Genomic DNA, 11,920 nt, shown 5'->3' on the forward strand with positions numbered 1-11,920 from the left:
TGTCCTGGCATTTTCTTCAGCGGCTGGAATGCAGTCATCAGCCCTGGAACTCACATTTTCTTCAGCAGCCTGATTATCATCAGCGGTGCTGGCATTTTCTTCAGTCGGCTGAGCAGATGCTTCAGCCTGAGGAATTTCCTGTTGCATTGGGGCTGCAACATTGGAAGTGAACTATTCAGTTATCTTTACAAATCTGACTTTGGCTCCGAGTCAGTCAGCATAGTAGCGATCAAATTCATCACTCAGTTTCTTAATTTCGGATTGAAGAGCAACAAGTTCTTCAGGTGAAAGCTTCAGAACATTTTGCTTCAGATAGCGCTCTTTCTTATACCGCGCTTTCTTCACCCTCCTTCCCTGCTCAAATTTCCATTTCTCTTCATCAATGAAGTGAGGCAGTACATGACTTTGACCAGGAGTGAGGTTCAGCTCAGGCAGAGGTGTGTTGGGGTCCTTGTGCCACAAGTCAATGAATTCTAGGATCAACTTCAGATCCAACATTAATGGGACATCACTGCCTTTGGCTCTAGCGGCCCTGAGTTGCCTGTCCCTGATGATTTCAGCAAGTTCTTCATCATCAGCTTCATCATCAGAGGGCACTTGGAAAGCAACTTGTTTCTTGTGAGGACTTGGTCGAGGACCTCGTCCAGCAGTGGTCTTCTTCTTCAGAAGAGTGGGAGCAGCTGAGGAACTTGGAGCAGCTGAGGAACTTGCAGAGGCTCCTGAGGCAATAGAAATGCTTGTGGTCCTTTGGCACGTGGCGAGATGCACAGGTGCTGAGGATTTGGTCGGAGCAGCTGAAGACTTTGGAGGAGGAGCTGAGGATTTTGTAGAAGCAGGAGCAGCGTGAGGAATTGGCCGTGAGGGCTTTGAGGAATCTGGCCGTGAGGGCATAGCTGAGGAACTTGGCTGTGAGGGCATTGCTGATGAAGCACTGGGCTTATGAGCAGGCTTCTTAGGCATGACCTTCTTTGTCTTTACAGAGGCCTCAACAGCAGCAGAGGCTTCGTTGAATTTCCTCACTGCATCTTTTGCTTGTTTGGCCAACTTGGCCTGGCGCTTGGCCCATTCATCAGGATAATCCTCACCGCACTTGAGGCTGGTGGGATCAGCTATTTGGCCATGTTCCAACGGAGGTCTTGGGCATGGAGGATTTAGTGCAAATTTCTTCATATATTCGGGAGTGACATATCTATACTCCCTCCACTCTCTTGCCCATCTCCTCTCAATCTTTTGAATGCGCACCTTGCGCTGATTTTTATGTTCCTCAGGGGGTGTGTAGTACCCAGCATAGATGTCCTCAGGTATTTCAAAGGCCGTGTTGACTTCAGGCCTCTTTCCTCCTTTCTGTGGCTTCTTACCATCAGCCATTTTCTTCGGTTGAGGAATTTGAACAATTGAATTCTCTGAAGAGGTATGCAACTTTTCTTCGAGGAATGCTGCAAATGAGTTAAGTTGATGAGAACCTAGTGATTCAGTAGCTGACATGAGTACCTGTGAACAAAGTATAGTTGCAAGGAATTTGGAGAGGTCATATGCGTTCTCAGAAGGTTTTTATAAAGAACAAGTTTGAGGAATTTGACCAGATGAGTCTTGAAGAATTTCACTAAGCATTCTTTGTCTTAGGTTCCAGAGATGTATAATTCGAAAATCCACACATTTGAGGAATCTTGAAGAAAAACATAGCTTAGAGAAACGAATTAAGAACAGATGATATGTGGGGTGTTTCAGTGTGTGAAGATATGAAGAAAAACACCTTTGAGGATTTTATAGAAATCATTTGAATCAACGAGGGCAGTAAAAGTAACTTTTAATTACCCTAGATGAAGAACACGACGAACTGGAATGTGGAGATGTGAAGTTCGTCAGTGCAGATCTTCCACGCCCTAAATTGGAGGAGGAAGACAGCTACGGCGGCGGCGGAGTGAAGATTTCCGCGGCCGGCGCGAGTACGACGGCGATGAGGTCGAGGCAGTGAAGCTTTTCCTCACCGGCGACGATGATGTAGCGGCGGCGCTAGGGTTTGAGAAGCTCGAGCTGGAGAGAGGTCGAGCGGAGTAAAGGAAGTGAGGAAGGGGAATAGGGGTATTTATAGCCACGGTGAAAAACTGCTCACCCGAAGAATTTGGACGAACGTGCCCCTGACCCTTCTCATTCGCTTGACATGTGTCACCCACGTACTGAGAAGTGGAGATCATGTGCGATCGTGGGTGAATGGATAAGTATATCGTGGGATGCGGAACGGTTTGAGCGGCAAAGCCGAAAATTTAGATAAGATAGGTTTTAAAGTTCCGTTCGCAATTTCTTCAGCTGACAAGGACACAGTGAAGATTTTGAACGAGTTTCAAATAGAACGCACATGAAGAATTTTGTGAACGGATTGGGTTGTTTATAGCATAGAGGTGGAAGGGTCGAATCACATTCACTTAGCAAAAAACCCAACTTGAAGAAATAGCCATAAGTGAATGCTGTAGAGGACATGAACTCATATATATATATATATATGAGTGAAGAACAATGACGGAAACAGTGAAGACAATGCAAAGTTAAAGAATTTGAACAACTGAGGAAATTCAAAACTGAGGAAAAACTCAAATTGAGGATTTTCAACTTTTGGTGGTGGCGTGACCCACCATATAAGAATGATGATTTCAGACACCGCATACAATTGTCGTAGGGTTCTGAGAATCAAATTCTTCGTTAATTTATTCACACTTAGAGTGTTATTCTTCATTGATTGAAGAAAAACGTTTCTTCATGTGTTGCACATCTAAGTCATCAATTTTGCATAAGTGTTAGGATGAGTGTCCTTTTCAAAGAACATTCGAAGATTCTAAGATATTTAGCACACACCGCAACTTGCTAAATCTCTTCTCATCCAAGGGCTTTGTGAAGATATCGGCTAGCTGTTCTTCAGTATTCACATGCTCAATAGAAATGTCGCCCTTCAACACATGTTCACGAAGAAAATGATGACGAATCTGAATGTGCTTTGTCTTCAAGTGCTGAACTGGGTTGTGAGCAATCTTGATGGCACTCTCATTGTCACAGTAGAGAGGCACATTCTTCATGTTGACGTCGTAGTCCTTGAGAGTTTGCTTCATCCATAGCAATTGAGCACAGCAAGAACCAGCGGCAATGTACTCAGCTTCAGCAGTCGATAGTGATACGCAGTTCTGTTTCTTTGAGGACCAACAGACCAAAGATCGTCCGAGGAAATGACATGTACCAGATGTTGACTTGCAGTCCACACGATCACCAGCATAGTCAGAGTCAGAATATCCAATGAGATCGAAAGCCGAGCCCTTCGGGTACCATAATCCAAGTGTTGATGTGTGAACTAGATATCGAAGAATATGCTTCACAGCCTTATGGTGTGATTCCTTTGGTGTAGATTGAAATCGGGCACACATGCAAACACTAAGCATAATATGTGGCCTAGATGCACATAAGTACAATAAAGAACCAATCATGGAGCGGTATACCTTATGATCGAAGTCGATACCATTTTCATCAGTGCATAGATGGCCATTTGTGGGCATAGGAATTCTGACGCCTTTGCAATCTTGCATGCCGAATTTCCTCAGTACATCCTTGAGATATTTCTCCTAGGATATGAATATGACATTGCGTTGTTGACGAATTTGAATACCTAAGAAGAATTTAAATTCTCCCATCATAGACATTTGATATTCTTCACTCATCATATAGGCAAATTCATCACTATAACGTTGGTCAATACAACCAGAGATAATATCATCAACATATATTTGGCACACAAACAATTCACCATCATAAGATTTAGTGAAAAGAGTAGGGTCGAGTGAACCGGGTTTGAATACTTTCTTCATAAGGAATTCGTTCAAAGTATCATACCACGCCCGTGGGGCCTGCTTGAGGCCATAGAGGGCCTTATTGAGTCTGAAGACTTTGTCAGGATGCTTTGGATCTTCAAAACCTGGGGGTTGAGCAACATATACTTCTTCCTCAAGCTTACCATTGAGGAATGCACTTTTCACATCCATTTGATATAGAGTGATATCATGATGGTTAGCATAAGCAAGTAATATGCGAATAGCCTCAAGTCTAGCAACAGGTGCAAAAGTTTCATCGAAATCAATTCCTTCAACATGTGTGTAGCCTTGAGCTACAAGCCGTGCCTTATTCCTTACCACAAGGCCGTTTTCGTCTTGCTTGTTGCGATAGATCCATTTTGTGCCAATGATATTGTGCTTACGAGGATCTGGACGTTTGACCAGTTCCCAGACGTTGTTGAGCTCGAACTGATGTAATTCTTCTTGCATGGCCTGAATCCACTCAGGCTCCAGAAATGCTTCATCTACCTTAGTGGGCTCTGTGATAGAGACAAAAGCATAGTGCCCACAAAAGTTAGATAAATGTGAAGCTTTTGAGCGTGTGAGAGGACCTGGTGCTTTATCTTTTCAACTTGCACTTCTTTTGCAATGCGAGGATGAGCTGGTTGTCGTTGAGGAATTTGATTAGCATTTTCTTCAGTATTTTCTTCAGGTGCATTAGCTCGACGTTCTTCATGTTCTGGAATGAATTCTTCAGCAGATTCTTCAGTAGGAATGACATCCTCAGTAGCCTTGAACTTGATAGTTTCCTTAGGTGCTGGTTCATCTATCACAGAAGGTAGGTGCTCTCTTTGCGAGCCATTAGTTTCATCGAACCGCACATCTTCAGTTTCAACAACCTTGTGAAGAACGTTGTTGAAAACTCTGTAGGTGTGCGAGTCCTTTCCGTAACCAAGCATGAAACCTTCATGTGCTTTCGGTGCAAATTTTGAGTTGTGATGAGGATCTCTAATCCAACATTTAGCACCGAAGACTTTGAAATAACTTACATTGGGTTTCTTGTCAGTGAGGAGTTCATAGGCAATCTTTCTGAAGAATTTGTGAAGATATACTCGGTTGATGATCTGGCACACAGTATCAATTGCATCAATCCAGAAACGACGAGGTGTCTTGTATTCATCAAGCATAGTGCGAGCCATCTCAACAAGAGTTCTGTTCTTGCGCTCCACGACGCCATTCTGCTCAGGAGTATAAGGAGCAGATAACTCATGAGTGATACCAAGTTCATCAAGATAGTCATCAAGACCAGAATTCTTGAACTCGGTTCCATTGTCACTTCTAATGCGCTTGATCTTCACACCAAAGTTGGTTGAAGCCCTCGAGGAAAATCGTTTGAAGACTTCCTACACTTCATGTTTGTAAGTGACAATGTGTACCCATGTGTAACGAGAGTAATCATCAACAATAACAAAGCCATATAGAGATGCATATTCGTAATAGAAGAATAATGATTAGGGCCAAAAAGATCCATATGAAGCAATTCAAATGGTCAAGTGGTAGTCATGATTGTCTTCGCTGGATGCTTGGACCTGGTCATCTTTCTAGCTTCACAGGCTCAGCATAAGTGATCCTTGAAGAATTTGACATTCTCAATGCCAATGACATGCTTCTTCTTCGCAAGCGTGTGCAAATTCCTCATGCCTGCATGACCAAGTCATCGATGCCAGAGCCAGCCTTCTGAAGCTTTTGCAAGTAGGCACACGGCTGGTTGTGGTCCTGTAGAGAAATCAACAATATACAAGTCCCCTCTCCTAAAGCCTTCGAAGACTTTGGAATTGTCAGCTTCCATAACCACAACACAACGGTACTTGCCAAATACATACCATATCAAAATCGCAAAGCATTGAGACAGACATGAGGTTGTATCCTAAGGACTCGGCAAGCATGACTTTGTCCATGTGTCGATCCTTTGTGATCGCAACCTTACCTAGACCCAATACCTGACTTTTGCCTTTGTTAGCGAACATGATATGCTTCAGATGTGATGGTGATAAGGGAGCATCCATCAATTGATTCTTGTCACCAGTCATGTGATATGTACATCCACTATTGAGGACCCACTCAGTGGCTTTGGGTTGATCATCCTGTAGATGAATTAGTGCAACTTACGAGCTCATATACTTCATCAGTGAAGAATATGGCATCAATTCATCAGATCAATCTCATCAAGCAAGAGAACAGATAAAGCAGTATGAGGACGTGAGAAATGAAAGTTCATTTCTTCATGATTAGCCTGCGTCCTTTCAGGCACTCTCAGGTCTCCAGCAAATTCCTCGCACGATTACGTTCGTCTGGAGACCTGACCCTGCAGAAGAGATTAGTTCTTTTTCTTCACCAGCCACATTTGAAGGGTGGCAAAGAGTTCATCACTCTGCGAGCTCCATATGAGAAAGGCGGCATAGATGCCAACCCATGTTGTTTCACATAAGAGGGGTTAGGATAAGCATATGAATAAGCAGAGAAATTCTTCGAGGACTTATGAACATAATGATTAGAAGAATAATGCTCATATTCATAACCCTTAGCTCTTCCCTACGAAACAGAGTTGTTAGCATGATGATATTCATATGAGGACTTTGATCCTTTTTAGGAATTTGGTCCATATGAAGAATTTGACCTGGGGTTCCTATTCTTCACAGGTGGTGTCCTGAGGACATTCACCTGAAGACTTTCAAGGCACCTTTTGGGAACCCAGATTTTCTTCACAGGAGGACCGTTCCTGCAGTTAGTGCCAACATATCTAGCAAGTATTTCACCATTCTGATTTTTGAACAGTTTATAGTTGGACTCAAATGACTCATCATCAGAACAAGGAGATTCACATGCAAAGCCAGATAAGTTAGATGGATCAACTGGAGGTCCCTTTGCAGCAACCCATGAGGTTTTGGGGTACTGCTCAGGCTTCCAATATGTACCATCAGCATTGAGTTTCCTCTCAAAGGCAATACCCTCTTTCCTAGGGTTCCTGTTGAGTATCTGCTTTTTAAGCACATCACAAAGAGTCTGATGCCCTTTGAGGCTTTTGTACATGCCTGTCATGTAAAATTCCTTCAGCCCTGCATCTTCAGTGATACTAGAAATGTCCTCATATGAGGAATTAGTGATAGCAGAGGCAGGTGAAGAATTTGAAACATTAGCAGCATTTGAACATTCAGGTGAAGAATTAGCAGATTCACGTTCAATGCACTTCAAGCATGGAGGAACAAATTCTTCCTGAGAAGCGCTGATTTGTTGAGCAAGTAATGAATCATGTTCCTTCTGAAGATCTTCATAACTCACTCTTAGCTTTTCAAGATCTTGCTTTCTTTGAAGAAATTCATATGAAAGCTTTTCATGATCAGATAAGAGAGTGTTATGATGAACTTGAAGGTTGTCAAACCTAGACTGAAGTCTCTGAAGATTTTCAGTCAAGGTTTTAGTGCGATCCATTTCTTCACCCAACATATCATCACTTTTGTCAAGCATGTTTTGAACCTTTTCAAAAGCCTTTTGTTGTTTTACAACAATCTTAGCAAGTTTGGAGTAGCTGGGTTTGAGGTTTTCATCAGATTCATTCTCACTTGATTCAGAGGAGGGGTATTTGAGTACCTTGGCACCTTTTGCCATGAAGCAATAGGTGGGAGCATAGTCGTCATTGTGTCTATCAGCCATGTTGGTGAAGCCATTTTCTTTAGAGTTGAAGATGGACTTGCTGACGAAAGCAGTAGCGAGAGCCAAGCTCGCCACACCAGACTCAGATTCCTCAGATGCCTCCTCTTCCTCATGTTCCTCAGATTCAGCCTCAGAGTCCATTTCCTTGCCAATGAACGCCCTAGCCTTGTTGGAGCTGCCCTTCTTGTAAGATGAAGACTCCGAGGATTTTGATGATGAAGATTTTGAGGATTTCTTCTTTTTCTTCACATCATCAGAACTGTAATCCTTGTATTTCTTCTTCTTTGATTCCTTTTCCCACTGAGGACAATCTTGAATGTAGTGTCCAGGTTTCTTGCATTTGTGACAAAGCCTCTTCTTATAGTCACTGGATGAGGAATAATTGCTCCTTGAGGATTTTCCAAAGCGACCACGTCTTGAGAACTTCTGGAATTTCTTCACGAGCAGTGCTAGCTCATGGCTCAGTTCTTCAGGATCACCAAGGCTGCTACCAGAATCTTCATCTTCAGAGTCAGACACTGCCTTGGCCTTCAGGGCACATGATCTGCCATAGCTCGAACCATAGAGATCTCTCTTCTCAGCAAGCTATAACTCATGAGTATTTAGCCTCTCGAGGATATCAGCGGGATCAAGTGACTTGTAATCAGCAAGTTCTTGTATCATCTATGCTAGAGTATCAAATGAGGAATCAAGCGATCTCAGCAATTTCTTCACCACCTCATGGTCGGTGATGTCAGTGGCACCAAGTGCTTGAAGCTCATTTGAGATGTCAGTGAGGCGATCGAAGGTTTGTTGAACATTTTCATTGTCGAGTCTTTTGAAGCGGTTGAAGAGATTGCGAAGAACATCAACTGAAGAGTCACGCTGTGTTGAGACTCCTTCATTGACCTTGGACAGCCTATCCCAGATAAGCTTAGCAGTTTCCAAAGCACTCAATCTTCCATACTGTCCTTTGCTCAGATGACCACATATGATATTCTTCGCTTGAGAGTCGAGTTGCTTGAATCTCTTCACATCAGCAGCATTCAGAGAAGGTGTGACTGAGGGAACACCATTTTCCACAACATACTAGAGATCGTTATCAATTGCCTCAAGATGCATTCGCATCTTATTTTTCCAGTAGGGGTAGTCCGTCCCATCGAAGGTATGACACCTAGCAGAGACCTTGATCATACCTGCAGTCGACATAACTAAAACTCCAGGCGGTTAAACCAAAATCACATAGAACAAGGGAGTATCTTGCTCTGATACCAATTGAAAGTGCGTTATATCGACTAGAGGGGGTGAATAGGTGATTTTTATGAATTTGTCACTAAGGAATTTGCAAGTGAGAAAATTCCTTAGCAAAGAACTACTAGTGGCGGAATAAGTAATCAAAAGTAAACATAACAGAGCACAAGCATAGTCATCATGATGAAATGAAAACAAGCATAGAGTACAGCCAGTGTAGACACAGGAAAACACAGGATGAAGACAAACAGATTGAAGAAATTGAACTGAGGAAATTGAAAAAGTCTTCAGTCAAAGTCTTCAAACACAGATACAAACAAGCACTCAACACAATTATGAGGAAATGAAAGAGTTGAGGAAATAGAACCGGTGAGCTTGGTGAAGACAATGATTTGGTAGACCAGTTCCAACTGCTGTCTCAGTTGTACATCTGGTTAGAGCGGCTAGGTATTTAAACCTAAGGACACATGGTCCCGGGCACACAGTCCTCACCGTATTCTCCTTGAGCTAAGGTCACACAGACCTCTCCCAATCACTCGTGGTAAGTCTCCAGGTGACTTCCGAACCTTCACAGACTTGGTCACTCGGCGATCCACAATTCCTCCTGGATGCTCTAGACATTGACGCCTAACCGTCTGGAAGAAGCACAATCTTCAAAGGTAACAAGCGTCAGATCCGCGCATGATCAATCTCTTCAGTGATGCTCAATCACTTGGGGTTTGTAGGTGTTTGGGTTTGGGTTTTCCTCACTTGATGATTTTCGCTCAAAGTCCTCAGAGGATGGGATGCTCTCAAATGACAAGTGTCAGTTTCTCTCGGAGCAGCTAACCAGCTAGTGGTTCTAGGGGCGGCTATTTATAGCCTAGGGAGCAGCCTGACATGATAAGACATAAATGCCCTTCAATGATATGACCGTTAGGTGGGTAGATATGTTGGGACAGCTGGCACAAGGCACAGCAATGGTTGGAAATTTGAGTATCAAATTCCTCAGGGCTATCATGTTCCTCACTGTGTAGGCAATCCGCACTGGCGAATTCCTAACTCCTCAGTCAGAACAGATTCCTGAGAGACCAGAAGAACTTCGTCTCTGTCACTGAAGAATATGACTAAACTGTATGAGATTTCCAATGGCTTCACTCGAAGGGATTGGTAGGTGTTGGGTTTTGAGTTGAGCATCACGTGGAAATTTTTCCTTAGTATTTCCTTGACCCCCTTTAACAGTACGGTGTTTCCTATGACTCAAGAAAGAGAAAATGAAACTACGAAAACAAAAGTCTTCATGCTTCATGTTCCTCGAGTGAATACCAGGTCTTCAGGATTGCACCAATTTCTTCATTTTCAAAGTCTTCAGAAATCCAAAGTCTTCTTTTGAAGAACTTCATTTTTAGGGGTCGACTTTCTCTTTAAATATAAAACTCCTCATAGACTTATAGACCTGTGTACACTCAAAAACACATTAGTCCCTTAACCTATAAGTCTTCAATACACCAAAATCACTAAGGGGCACTAGATGCACTTACAACCAATATGGAAATCTTTGCTTGATTCATCAGGACTCTGCGCCCGCGTTTTCCCCCTTGGCGCCCACCTGGCCTTGGTCGTCATGGCTCACGTCATGTGAACCTCGCGAGGTGCACCTTGCCTTGATATCTCCGCTCCTTGGGAGGCAGCCTAGTGAGGCCGCCCCCAGGGAGGTCTTGGTGTCATCCGCCTCGCGAGGCTTGGTCCTTCATGAGGGTCTTGAGTTGTTGCTGCTGAAACTGGGCCGTACCGGGCCGCTGATGGAGCCACGCCGTGGGCCGCAGGCAGGCAAGTCTGGGTACCCCCGTTCCCAGGATGCTGACATCCACTCCTGGATTACTTTGTTAGCTCCGTGCTAAACTTATATCAAGGCACACATCAGGTCTGGTACACAACATTGCATACATGATAGAACCTATGGCTGAGGCATAGGGAATGACTTTCATTTTCTCTCTATCTTTTGCAGTGGTCGGGCATTGAGTCTGACTCAACTTCACACCTTGTAACACATGCAAGAACCCTTTCTTTGACTAATCCATTTTGAACTTCTTCAAAACTTTATCAAGGTATGTGCTTTCTGAAAGTCCAATTAAGCGTCTTGATCTATCTCTATAGATCTTGATGCCCAATATATAAGCAACTTCACCTAGGTCTTTCATTGAAAAATTCTTATTCAAGTATCCTTTTATGGTATCCAAAAATTCTGTATTATTTCCAATCAACAATTTGTCATCCACGTATAATATTAGAAATGCTACAGAGCTCCCACTCACTTTCTTGTAAATACAGGCTTCTCCAAAAGTCTGTATAAAACCATATGCTTTTATCACACTATCAAAGTGTATATTCCAACTCCGAGAGGCTTGCACCAGTCCATAGATGGATCACTAGAGCTTGCACACTTTGTTAACATCTTTAGGATCAACAAAACCTTCTGGTTGCATCATATACAACTCTTCTTTAAGATATCCATTAGGAAATGCATTTTTGACATCCATTTGCCAAATTTCATAATCATAAAATGCGGCAATTGCTAACATGATTTGGACAGACTTAAGCATCACTACAGGTGAGAAGGTCTCATCGTAGTCAACTCCTTGAACTTGTCGAAAACCCTTCGCAACAAGTTGAGCTTTGTAGACAGTAACATTACTGTCAGTGTCAGTCTTCTTCTTGAAGATCCATTTATTCTCTATGGCTTGCCGATCGTCGGTCAAGTCAACCAAAGTCCACACTTTGTTCTCATACATGGATCCCATCTCAGATTTCATGGCCTCAAGCCATTCTGCGGAATCTTGGCTCATCATCGCTTCCTCATAGTTCGTAGGTTCGTCATGGTTAAGTAACATGACCTCCAGAACAGGATTACCGTACCACTCTGGTGCGGATCGTACTCTAGTTGACCTACGAGGTTCAGTAGTAACTTGATCTCAAGTTTCATGATCATCATCATTAGCTTCCTCACTAATTGGTGTAGGAATCACTGGAACTGATTTCTGTGATGAACTACTCTACAATTTGGGAGAAAGTACAATTACCTCATCAAGGTCTGCTTTCCTCCCACTCACTTCTTTCGAGAGAAACTCCTTCTCTAGAAAGGATCCATTCTTGGCAACGAATATCTTGGCTTGGGATCTGCGATAGAA

General features: G+C 43.1%; 1 pseudogene; it reads right to left on the reverse strand.

The window, feature by feature from the left end:
- Nucleotides 1–210: 210 nt before the first annotated feature.
- LOC147975096 (uncharacterized) lies at nucleotides 211–8,711 on the reverse strand (annotated as a pseudogene).
- Between the last annotated feature and the right edge of the window lie 3,209 nt (nucleotides 8,712–11,920).

The sequence above is a fragment of the Triticum urartu genome, chromosome 4A (assembly GCF_056163025.1).
Source record: "Triticum urartu cultivar PI428250 chromosome 4A, HENAU_Tu73, whole genome shotgun sequence".
NCBI classification, from domain to species: domain Eukaryota; kingdom Viridiplantae; phylum Streptophyta; class Magnoliopsida; order Poales; family Poaceae; genus Triticum; species Triticum urartu.